This window comes from Populus nigra, chromosome 6, assembly GCF_951802175.1.
Source record: "Populus nigra chromosome 6, ddPopNigr1.1, whole genome shotgun sequence".
Taxonomy (NCBI): Eukaryota; Viridiplantae; Streptophyta; class Magnoliopsida; order Malpighiales; family Salicaceae; genus Populus; species Populus nigra.
Window position 1 is genome coordinate 1,071,119 of NC_084857.1, and position 10,821 is coordinate 1,081,939.

General features: G+C 36.7%; 1 pseudogene; it reads left to right on the plus strand.

Annotated features, from left to right (window-relative positions):
- Positions 1 to 1,640: 1,640 nt before the first annotated feature.
- LOC133696446 (pleiotropic drug resistance protein 2-like) lies at positions 1,641 to 10,025 on the plus strand (annotated as a pseudogene).
- Positions 10,026 to 10,821: the final 796 nt, after the last annotated feature.

Here is a 10,821-nt window from a genome sequence, read left to right on the forward strand (position 1 = left end):
AGCAAAAAAACAAAAGATCAAAATGAAAATGGAACACTGTTTTGAAGAACCAGTGGAGTCACTGTGCTTTTTGATGGACCTTGTAGCCAACGGTCCATGTTAGTGTCCTGAAAGCCTATCATGTGAGTGTTTTCACAGGCCTTATAATGATGTTTTTGCCTTGCACAAATCATCTGCTTGTGTTTTCCTTTTCCAGTTTCACAATTTTTTTTAAAAATCACCGTCTACTTCTACCAATACGTCCAATACCTGAGTCTATATTGTGTCAATTTTTGGGCCATACGTTAGGGCTATCTAGGTATTAGGGTAAACAATGGAATTGGTCATGAGATAGATTAAACATTTGGATGACTAACCAGAGTTTCAAAAGGGAATATTTTTAGAGGTTTGAAATTAGAATTTGAAGAGTTTTAAGCGCAATTTTTAAAGTAAAGGGCATGAAAAATAATTTTTTTATGAAACCCATAATTTCACAAAAACAGACCGATTGAACATATGTTCAATGTATGAAATCTAGCTAGCTAGGATACATTAATTGTAAAAAATAAATAAAAAAACTCTTTCAAGTCCGAGGTTAGTGGACGAGCTGCTTGTCGCCTATGAGGGGTTGATTTCTTGTCATACGATCGACAAAGATTTGCGTTCATGCATGTTCATTTTACATCATGTTCCATGCTGGTTAGGCCAAGAACCAGGACTGTCCAATAGCTTTTGTTTTGTCTCTTTAATCGTCAATTCTTATACACCAGCCAGGTCTTAATTTTATCATGATGATCATGAGTTTACATAATTTGATGCTTGGCTCATGATGTCCTTATCCTTTGCCACAATGACAAGCAAGGAGTCTTCAGGGCAGGCATTTTTATTTTATTTTTGATGTTGCCAAGTACCCAATGCAGGTGTCTTAGATTCTTAGTTTGGGTGTCAAAGTGAGAAAATGGGGTTTCTGTTTGTAGGTTTCCTGAAAGACAACAAAAAAGGGTTGATATTGGAGTTTGCTGCTCATATCCTTCACCAGTTATAGGTAGATTCCTGCTTTGTATTAATGCTAATGACTGGGATTTAGATAAATAAATTTGATAAGAGAAACTTTAATAATAAGTGATTGAAGAGTTGGAGGATATGCCAATCCCTTTGGAATTCTAGTTGTCAGCTAAGAGGGCACCAAGTTTCCAGTCATGGGACTCAACGACAAGCAAAGGTACATATCATTGCTGTCAGAAGACCAGGAATCTGTCTTGATTTCCTAGGATACAAAGACATAGAATAGAAAAATGTGTAATAATCCCATCCTTGTGTTACTTGACAAAATTGCGGATACCTTTTGTGCAAAATCTTTCAGCTTTCTTGTAACTCCCTCATACTCTTTTCTGTCACTATCTTGCCTTTCCTGTGATCTTCTTCACCTATACAAACCATGCCTTCTGAAATCAACCCATCATCACCCTTTTTTTACATGCTCATCAACTCCAAATATAACCGAAGCATTGTTCAAGTGGTTTGCTTCAGGATTTGCCTAGTCTTGAAAATTTCATATGTTTAAGTCCTCCTTGCAAGTTCTTCTTGCACCCTAACAAAGTTGGTATAGTTCAAAGGAATCTTGCTGTTTTGTAATAGCTTGAGAGTACAGATTTTAAACCATGGCTGAGGCTTTTGCTGGCAGCCATAACCTTGCAAGGTCAACGAGGTCACTGAGCACAAGGTCACCGAGCATGAGGAGTTTATCATCAGCGAGTAAAAGGAACTGGGCCTCAGCGAGTATTCACGAGGTGTGGGTCAATCAAGGAGACGTGTTTCAAAAGAGTGGGAGAGAGGAAGATGAGGAGGAGCTTAGATGGGCTGCAATCGAGAGACTGCCTACCTGTGATTGCTGAAGAGGATAATGAGCTATTTCTTCGTAGGGTGAGGGAAAGGACTGATAGGTCAGGCTCTTTCTTCCTCAATGGTTACTCTTGTTTATGATATTTCCAGTATAAATAATTTCTCTTTTGTTGAAAACCTTGACTTGTTTAAACAGGGTGGGAATTGACGCTCCTAGGATTGAAGTCCGGTTCGAGCATTTGTCGGTTGAAGGAGATGCATATGTTGGAACCATGGCACTTCCAACTCTGGTGAATGTTGCCGTGAACAAAATAGAGGTGGTTCCTCCTGTCATTTTAATTATTTCCGCAGACAACTTATTTGATTCTAATAATGTAGAGCATGCAGAAAAAAGGTCTGAAGAGTGAAGAGTGAAGAGTGAATTCATTATGCTATATGTGCACTTACTGCATTTTATTTAATTAAATCTACCGATTGAACATTAATTGTAAAATAAACATGTAAAATAATCTTTGTTCTTGGCCCAACCAGCGGAATCGTTAAACCAATGAGGTACATCTATGTGATTTCACAGTATTACTGTTTATTTGTTACTAGCAGATTCATGTTGGTTCTCTCTATAATGAATCTGTATTGAAATAGTTTGGACTAATTGAATCTTCATAAAGCTTGCCTGAACTTTGTAGATCATTCATTCTGTTTATGTTATTTCGTGTTTCCTCAGAATGACCCTGCTTCTAGGACCTCCAGGATCAGGCAAAACTACATTGCTGCAGGCACTTTCAGGGAAGAGGGATAAGGAGCTCAGGCTGTGTTTCTGCTTCCACTTATAGTCTCTTACTTGTGTTAGCAATTCTGGATGAACTATCAATGTAAGATTTAAGTCCAGAATTCTGGCTTAGTCACGTGTAACTTTCTGTTCAGGTATCAGGAAAAGTCACCGACTGTGGACATGAATTTCACGAGTTCGTTCCTCAGAGAACATGTGCTTATGTAAGCCAGCATGATCTTCATCACGGCGAGATGACAGACAGAGAGACGTTGGTTTTTTCAGGGCGCGCTGTTTGGGAGTCGGGGCTAGATACGAATTGTTGGCAGAGTTGTGAATGAGAGAAAAGGAAGCAGGAATAAAACCAGATCCTGAGATAGATGCATTCATGACGAAGGCGACAGCTATCGCAGGCCAGGAAGTCTAGTTACAGAATATGTTCTCAAGGTTTGTTAACTTCACTTGCAGTTACTGTCTCTACCATTTACTATATAGTTCAGGAATCTGGAGCTTTATAAGGTTACTGCAACAGATTCTTGGACTAGATATCTGTGCTGATATTATGGTGGGTGATGATGATATGAGAAGAGTTATATCCGGCGGACAAAAGAAGCGTGTTACTACAGGAGAGATGTTGGCTGGACCAGCAAAAGCTCTTTTCATGGAAGAAATATCAACTGATCTGGACAGTTCAACCACTTTCCAAATTGTCAAATTTATGAGGCAAATGGTTCGTATCCTGGATGTTACCATGATAATTTCTCTTTTGCAACCTGCACCCGAAACGTATGACCTTTTTTATCACATTATTTTTGTAATATTTTAATATAACAGAGAAAGAGTTGATAGGAAGAGTCAACAATGTCCTTGGAGACCTAGAAAATAGATGTAAATGAATGAGGGGTATTGTGGTAATTGAATAAATAACTTGATAAATATAAATAAATAATCTGAATTTTTGAGAGAGGAAACCGTGAGTGGGAAAGAATGAAGAAGAGGAGAAGGAAAGACCAAGTAAAGAGAAAATGATTAGAAGAAATAAAGCCCTAAGGTAAGATTAACATTGATTATGTATAATTATGTTATTTAGTTTTGATTTTGAATTTGTTGAGGATTAGGGTTTTAAAGATTTTGTTTTGTTTTGAATTTAATTAATAAATTAATTGGAATATTATGGGTTAATTATTATAGGTAATGGTTTATTTAGTTGATTTTTGAAGATTTTAGTAAGGATGATGATTTTGAGTTATGGTTTATTTAAATAATGAATTTGAGTTAGAGATTTTGGTAGATCAGTAGGTGATCTATGGGAAAATCTGGGTTTAAGGTTGAAGATGATGAAATTTCAGCTTAGTCCCTCAATTTGTGAAAATTACACTTCAGTCCCTGAACTTTGGAAAAATCACAATCTAATCCCTGAAGTAGATTTCAATATTCTGGACAGAATTTAGGATGAATTGTGGGCAAAATTTTAGTGTAGTTATGAGTTTATGATATTTTCACTTTGGTCCTCCAATTTGATAAAATTACAATTTGAACCCTGAAAATATGATAAAAATTACAAGTTGGTCCCTAGATGTAATTTTATTTTTTACGAATAATTGAGAGGATAGTGTTAGTCTTTATGAACATCATATTTGAATCTTAGTTAGTCGGGAGAGTCATCAACTTGTAGCAAAAAATCATCCCATATAGGCATACAAACTTTTTCACCTATAGAAACAAAACAAATTTCTTCACATAACATAACTAATTTCATAATATAAATTGATTATCTTAATACAATAGTTAATACAAATTATAGCGAGGGATCAATATGATATTTTATCAGGTTTTTAGGGGTTAAATTGTAATTTTATTAAATGGAGGACCAAACTGAAAATGTCATAAATTCATAACTATGTTGGAATTTTGCTTATAATTCATCCTCAATTCTGTCTAGAATCTCGAAATTTGCTTTAGGGACCAAGCTATAATTTTTTAAAAGTTAAGGGACTAAACTGTAGTTCTCATAAATTGAGAGATCAAACTGAAATTTTATCATCTTGAACCTTAAATCTAGATTTTTCCATAGATCACCTATTGACATATCTAAATTGTTAACTCAAATTCATCATTTAAACAAATTATAATTCAAAAATATCATCCTTACTCAAAATTTTTCAAATCAATTAAATAAACTATTATCCATAACAATTAAATTATAATATTCTAATCAATTCATCAATCAAATTCAAAACAAAATTTTCAAAACTCTAACATCCAATGAATTCAAAATCAAAGTTAAATAACATAATTATACATAACCAAAATATAAATCTTAACTCAAGGGTTTATTTCTTCTGATCCTTTTTGGAAATGATGTCGTGACAATTTTACTCTCAGAAGGTCAGATTGTGTACCAAGGTCCACGTGAGGATGTACTTGAGTTATTCGAAAGTGTTGGTTTCAAGTGCCCAGAAAGAAAAGGAGTTGCAGATTTCTTGCAAGAGGTAACATCAAAGAAAGAGCAGTACTGGAGCAAAAGGAACGGACCTTATCGATATGTATCGACACTTGAGTTGGTGAATTGTTTCAAGTCTTTCTACACAGGCCAAAAAGTCTCCGAAAAACTTCGAATTCCCTATGATAAATCTACAGCCCATCCTGCTGCACTAGTGAAAGATGAGTATGGAATCTCCAATAAGGAACTCTACAAGGCATGCTTTTGAGAGAGTGATTATTAATGAAGCGCAACTCTTTTGCCTATATATTCAAGACAACCCAGATCACTATCATGGCACTCATTGCCATGACAGTGTTCTTAAGAACTGAAATGACAGTTGGCACTGCTCAAGAAGGAAGAAAATATTATGGTGCACTGTTCTTTAGTCTCATTAATGTTATGTTTAATGGGATGGCAGAGATGGCGATGACTATGACTCGGCTTCCTGTATTTTTCAAACAAGGGGATTTCAAGTTCTATCCAGCATGGGCTTTTGCATTACCAATATATCTGCTGAGGATCCCTGCCTCCTTGTTGGAGTCTGGGATATGGATCTTGCTCACATATTACACCATTGGCTTAGCTCCTGCTGCTAGCAGGTACGTGCATGGACTACTGTCTTTCAATAATTTTGGATGTGTAACTGAGCTGTTTTAATGTGTTGGTCATGTTCATTAACACATATTTTCAAATGTTAAGGTTTTTCAAACAATTTCTAGCTTTCTACAGTTTGCATCAGATGGCTCTGTTGCTCTTCCATTTCATTGCTGCTGTTGGAAGAACAGAAGTTGTGTCAAGCACCCTTGGCACCTTTACACTGCTGGTAGTTTTTGTCCTCGTTGGATTCATCGTTTCCAAAGGACAATGATTTTTCCTTTTGCTAATTACACTTCTGTATCTTACTGCTGAAGGAAGTAAGTCTCTGTACATTTTCTATTTCTAGTAGTTGCATACGCTTAGATTTATGACATACATGAAAAAAAAATTACACATCATTTTGCAGATAATATTGGACCCTGGATGATCTGGGGCTACCATATTTCTCCCATGATGCATGGACAGAAAGCCATAGTCTTCAAAGAGTTTCTCGACGAAAGATGGAGTGTGGTAAGACTTCTTAACAATGTTTGATAATGAATTTATTGTTCCATGGTGCCTTATTTTCTTGTTATCTGAACTAAAGTGGTCTTTCCTTGCTGCAGCCAAATCATGACAAAGCATTTTCTGAGCCCACTGTTGGAAAGGTTCTTCTGAAAATGAGAGGCATGTTCATGGAATGATATTGGTATTGGATTTCGATTGGGGTACTTCGAGGATTTGCTCTGGTTTTTAATGTCCTTTTTGTAGCAGCACTGACTTATTTGGATCGTAAGCCATCAACTCTGATACTGATCTATTTTGGCTACGTAAGCTTAATATTGACTTTAATAAATTTTTTGAAATAATGCAGCTCTGGGAGATTCTAAATCCATTATTCTGGAAGAGGATGAGACTACGAAGAAATCATCCTCAACTGGAAAGCAAACAGCAAAGGCCTTAGAAATGACTACAGCATCTGCTGCCCAATTCTCTAAAGGTTCACTTCTTAACAATAAAACTTAATAACTAGACTGTACTGTACTTCAACAGCTTTCTGCAAAGAAACCTGCTGTTTCTCTTCATCCCATGTCACCAATAATTTTTTTTTCTTGATCTCCACTACTCAAGACCATATAGCTGACTCATAAGTTTACTATCAATGCATAACTTCTACATGATCATGTTCAAGAAAGATTTCTATTCAATCAGTGTGGCAAAACTGCTATCTTGATCATTTTTGTGCTTATCATTTGCAGTTGCAGAGCAAGCGCCTAAGCAACGAGGAATGGTGTTGCCCTTCCAGCCCTTGTCACTTGCATTTAATCATGTGAATTACTATGTTGATGTGCCTATGGTAAGTATATCTCTAATCTATTTTGTACTATCACTTACAACAGAAAATATAAAGATCATGAAAGATCATTGATGAGATGTCCGTTTAATTTTTATTGAGAAGTTCATCATTCAAGTAGATTGTGAACTTTTTGTTGATAATAATGAAATCTAGGTTTTCTATTTATCAGGAAATGAAAATGCAAGGAATTGAAGAGGATTGCCTCCAGCTGTTACGTGATGTTAGTGGTGTTTTCAGGCCCGGTGTTCTAACAGCATTGGTTGGTGTAACTTGTTAGTGGTGCTGGGAAGACAACTTTGATGGATGTTCTTGCTGGTCGGAAAACTGGAGGGTACATTGAAGGAAGTATCAGCATTTCTGGTTATCCATAGAAGCAAGAAACTTTTGCTCGGGTTAGCGGTTACTGTGAGCAGAATGATATCCATTCTCCGTATGTAACCGTCTATGAATCCCTCCTGTACTCCGCTTTGTTGCGTCTCGCCAAGGAAATTAAAGAGGATACAAGAAAGGTATTTTTTCTTCATGAAAATTGCATTTCATTCCATAGTATTAGCTATTTGCTTTAGTTCTGATGCATATGGCTATTTCTGCATCCTCCATAAATATTGATCAGCAGGTTTTCATCTTTTGTGCTACAGATGTTTGTTGAGGAAGTCATGGATTTGGTTGAGCTGAACCTACTAAGGAATCTATGGTAGGACTTCCCGGAATAGATGGTTTGTCGACTGAGCAGAGAAAGTGATTCACTATAGCAGTAGAATTGGTTGCTAATCCATCCATCATCTTCATGGACGAGCCAACATCAGGCCTTGATGCTAGAGCTTCCGCAATTGTTATGCGTACAGTTACAGTAGATACAGGCCGAACTGTAGTCTGTACTGTTCACCAACCAAGCATAGATATTTTCGAAGCTTTTGATGAGTTATTTCAATTTGTCATATGTTTTGGTCATTCAATATACTGATTCTGCTGGTTTTTTTTGAAGCAACGACGCTTCATGTTTATTTTTGTCACTTTATCTTCTGCAGCTATTACTGATGAAGAGAGGAGGACAGGTCACTTATGCAGGACCCCTTGGTCGCGAGTCTCACAAGCTCATAGAATACTTTGAACTTTGAAGTGAGTATTGCTTCTCAAATGCTAAAATCTTTTACAAGTTTTCCAGTATTTAATATCTACAACATCTTTCAGGCTGTACCAGAGGTTCCTAAGATCAAAGATGGTTATAATACTGCTACATGGATGCTGGAAATCAGTTCAACTGCAGTTGAAGCTCAACTTAATGTAGACTTCGCAGAAATATATGCAAAATCTAAACTCTACCGGTAAGAATCTCGTACTACTAACTCATGCTTTCCTGTCAATCTCTGCCTCTTTGTTTTTTTCCCTTATTCTCCCTTTCAATGTTCCTTAAATTAGTTCTCAACTATGACCATTGCTTATAGTTTATTTCCTTTCTGAAACAGGTCAAATCAGGAACTAATTGAAAAACTAAGCACTCCAGTAACAGGATCTGAGGAACTTTACTTTCCAACACAATACTCGCAGGATTTCTTTACTCAATGCAAGGCATGCTTCTTGAAACAGAAATGGTCTTACTGGAAGAACCAACGATATAATGCCATGCGATTGTTCATGACAGTGGCTATTGGTCTTATATTTGGACTTATTTTCTGGAACCAAGGGCGAAAGATGTAAGTTGTGTAATATTTGATTCTCTTCTTACTGTTAATTCTCATTGATGACAAGCAACAAAATGATTTTTCAAAACCTTATAGAGATTTTTGGAAAATAAAAGTAAAAGCTTATTGAAAGAACATCATAAACTTGCCGTTAGCTAGTCAGGTTGTTGTATTCTGCACAGTTTCTGAAGGTATAGACCGAATTTTTCTTTTGGGAAAATGGAGCCATGTTTTCAATGGATAAGCACTAGGAATGTGATTTCTGTCAATGTTAATATTTGAATCCATCTTAAGCACTTGCAAACTCTTGTCAACAGACACAAGTAACAAGACCTGTTCAATTTGCTTGGAGCAATGTATTCTTCTGGCATTTTCCTCGGAGCCACCAACACTTCCTGATGTCAATCGTGTCGATAGAAATAACAGTCTTCTACCGTGAAAGAGCAGCTGGAATGTACTCCAAACTGCCTTGTGCATTTGCTCAGGTAAAATAAGCTAAAACTTTGGTGTAATTTTTGCGGACACCAGAAAACGTTTATAAATGGATAACCGATCCTATCTTGTGCCTTACAGGTTGCCATAGAGGGAATTTATGTTGCAATCCAAACTGTGATCTACAGTATATTGCTCTACGTGAAGATTGAGTTCTCATGGGAAATTAAGAACTTCTTGTGGTTCTATTTCTTCATATTCACTGCCTTCATGTACTTCACTCTTTACGGGATGATGCTTGTCGCTCTCACTCTTGGCCACCAAATTGCTGCCACCTGTTGTCTGGCGTCCTCGTCCCCAGAACAGTGTTTTACCGACGAATTTTTACGTAGTTCCTAATGCCTATCTAGGATATTGTAAAAAAAAAAAACTGAAACCTGACAACTCTAGTTTGCGGCATATTCCTATCTGGTGGAGGTGGTACTACTGGGCTTCTCCAGTCTCTTGGACAATCTATGGCCAACCTATCAGGTGGGCAACCTCAAAAAACTAATCGAGGTACCGGAAGACAGTCCAACCCCAGTAAATGTGCTTCTTGAGGCAACATAGGATTTGAATATGACTTCCTCGGAGCCGTTGCAGCTGCCCATATCGGTTTTGTCTTACTCTTCTTGTTCACCTTTGCCTACGGAATCAAGTACCTCAACTTCCAAAGAAGATAGGAGAGAGAGTCTCGAAAGAATCTTGCAGAATCTGTCGTGTCTGAAATCTGGACAAATTTATCAGTGGCTTGCTAACTCGCTTGCCTCCCTTTAATTTTTTATTTCTTCATGTCTTGTATTTTCATTGAATGCAGAACAAGAATTTTACTGTTTATTTACAAGCTTCAGCAATTTTCTTCTACCATCTTGTGTTTCAAAACTTCTTATTTTCTTTCTGACATTTGGAAGGCAGTGAAAACCAAAGTTATTAAATTTATCCTGGCCAATCGGTTGATCTAAAAATTCTAAATTCTGTAATTCGAAGTTTAATCTAAATTGGGTTTTAAATTAAACTCTGGTAAAATAGATTTAACTCAATTATATTTTTTTTATTCACCCAATTATATTTATTTTTATTCAATTTAGGTTAACTTAAAAAAAACATTATTTTAATAAAAATTGATCGACTTGTATTGATATGATGATTTATAGATTTACTCGTAAATTTCTGAAATACAGTTCATGTCACACTGTCACGTTCATCCTAAACAAATGTGTACCACCGAAGGGTTTAGGAGCGGGGTTAAGCAGTGAACCCGTGGCATTCCAAGTCATGGGTGCAACTCCTACCATCGGATAGCCACTCTCTCTCCTTCGTGTGGTAAAAAGGGCAGAGCCTACTTGGCTCAAATTGTACTGGCATGATCTGACACGACTAATCCTTGAAGTAGTGGTGTAGTGGTGAGTTAGTTGTGGTAGCCCTAGACCTGTATATACTCCACTTTCATATAAATCAGCAAAAAGATAAAGAAAGAAACACGAATCAAGCTATCCAAGCTCAGTCCAACTTTGTTGGATATGATGTAATGTGTAAGGTTATTTGCTGCCAAAGGAACAACAGAGTGAGAAGATAAGACAGGAAAAGACACAGAACTTAAAGATGCACTCAAGAATGAGTCTTCCGCAACTGAGCAGGCCCTAATCTTCTCTCTTTTTTT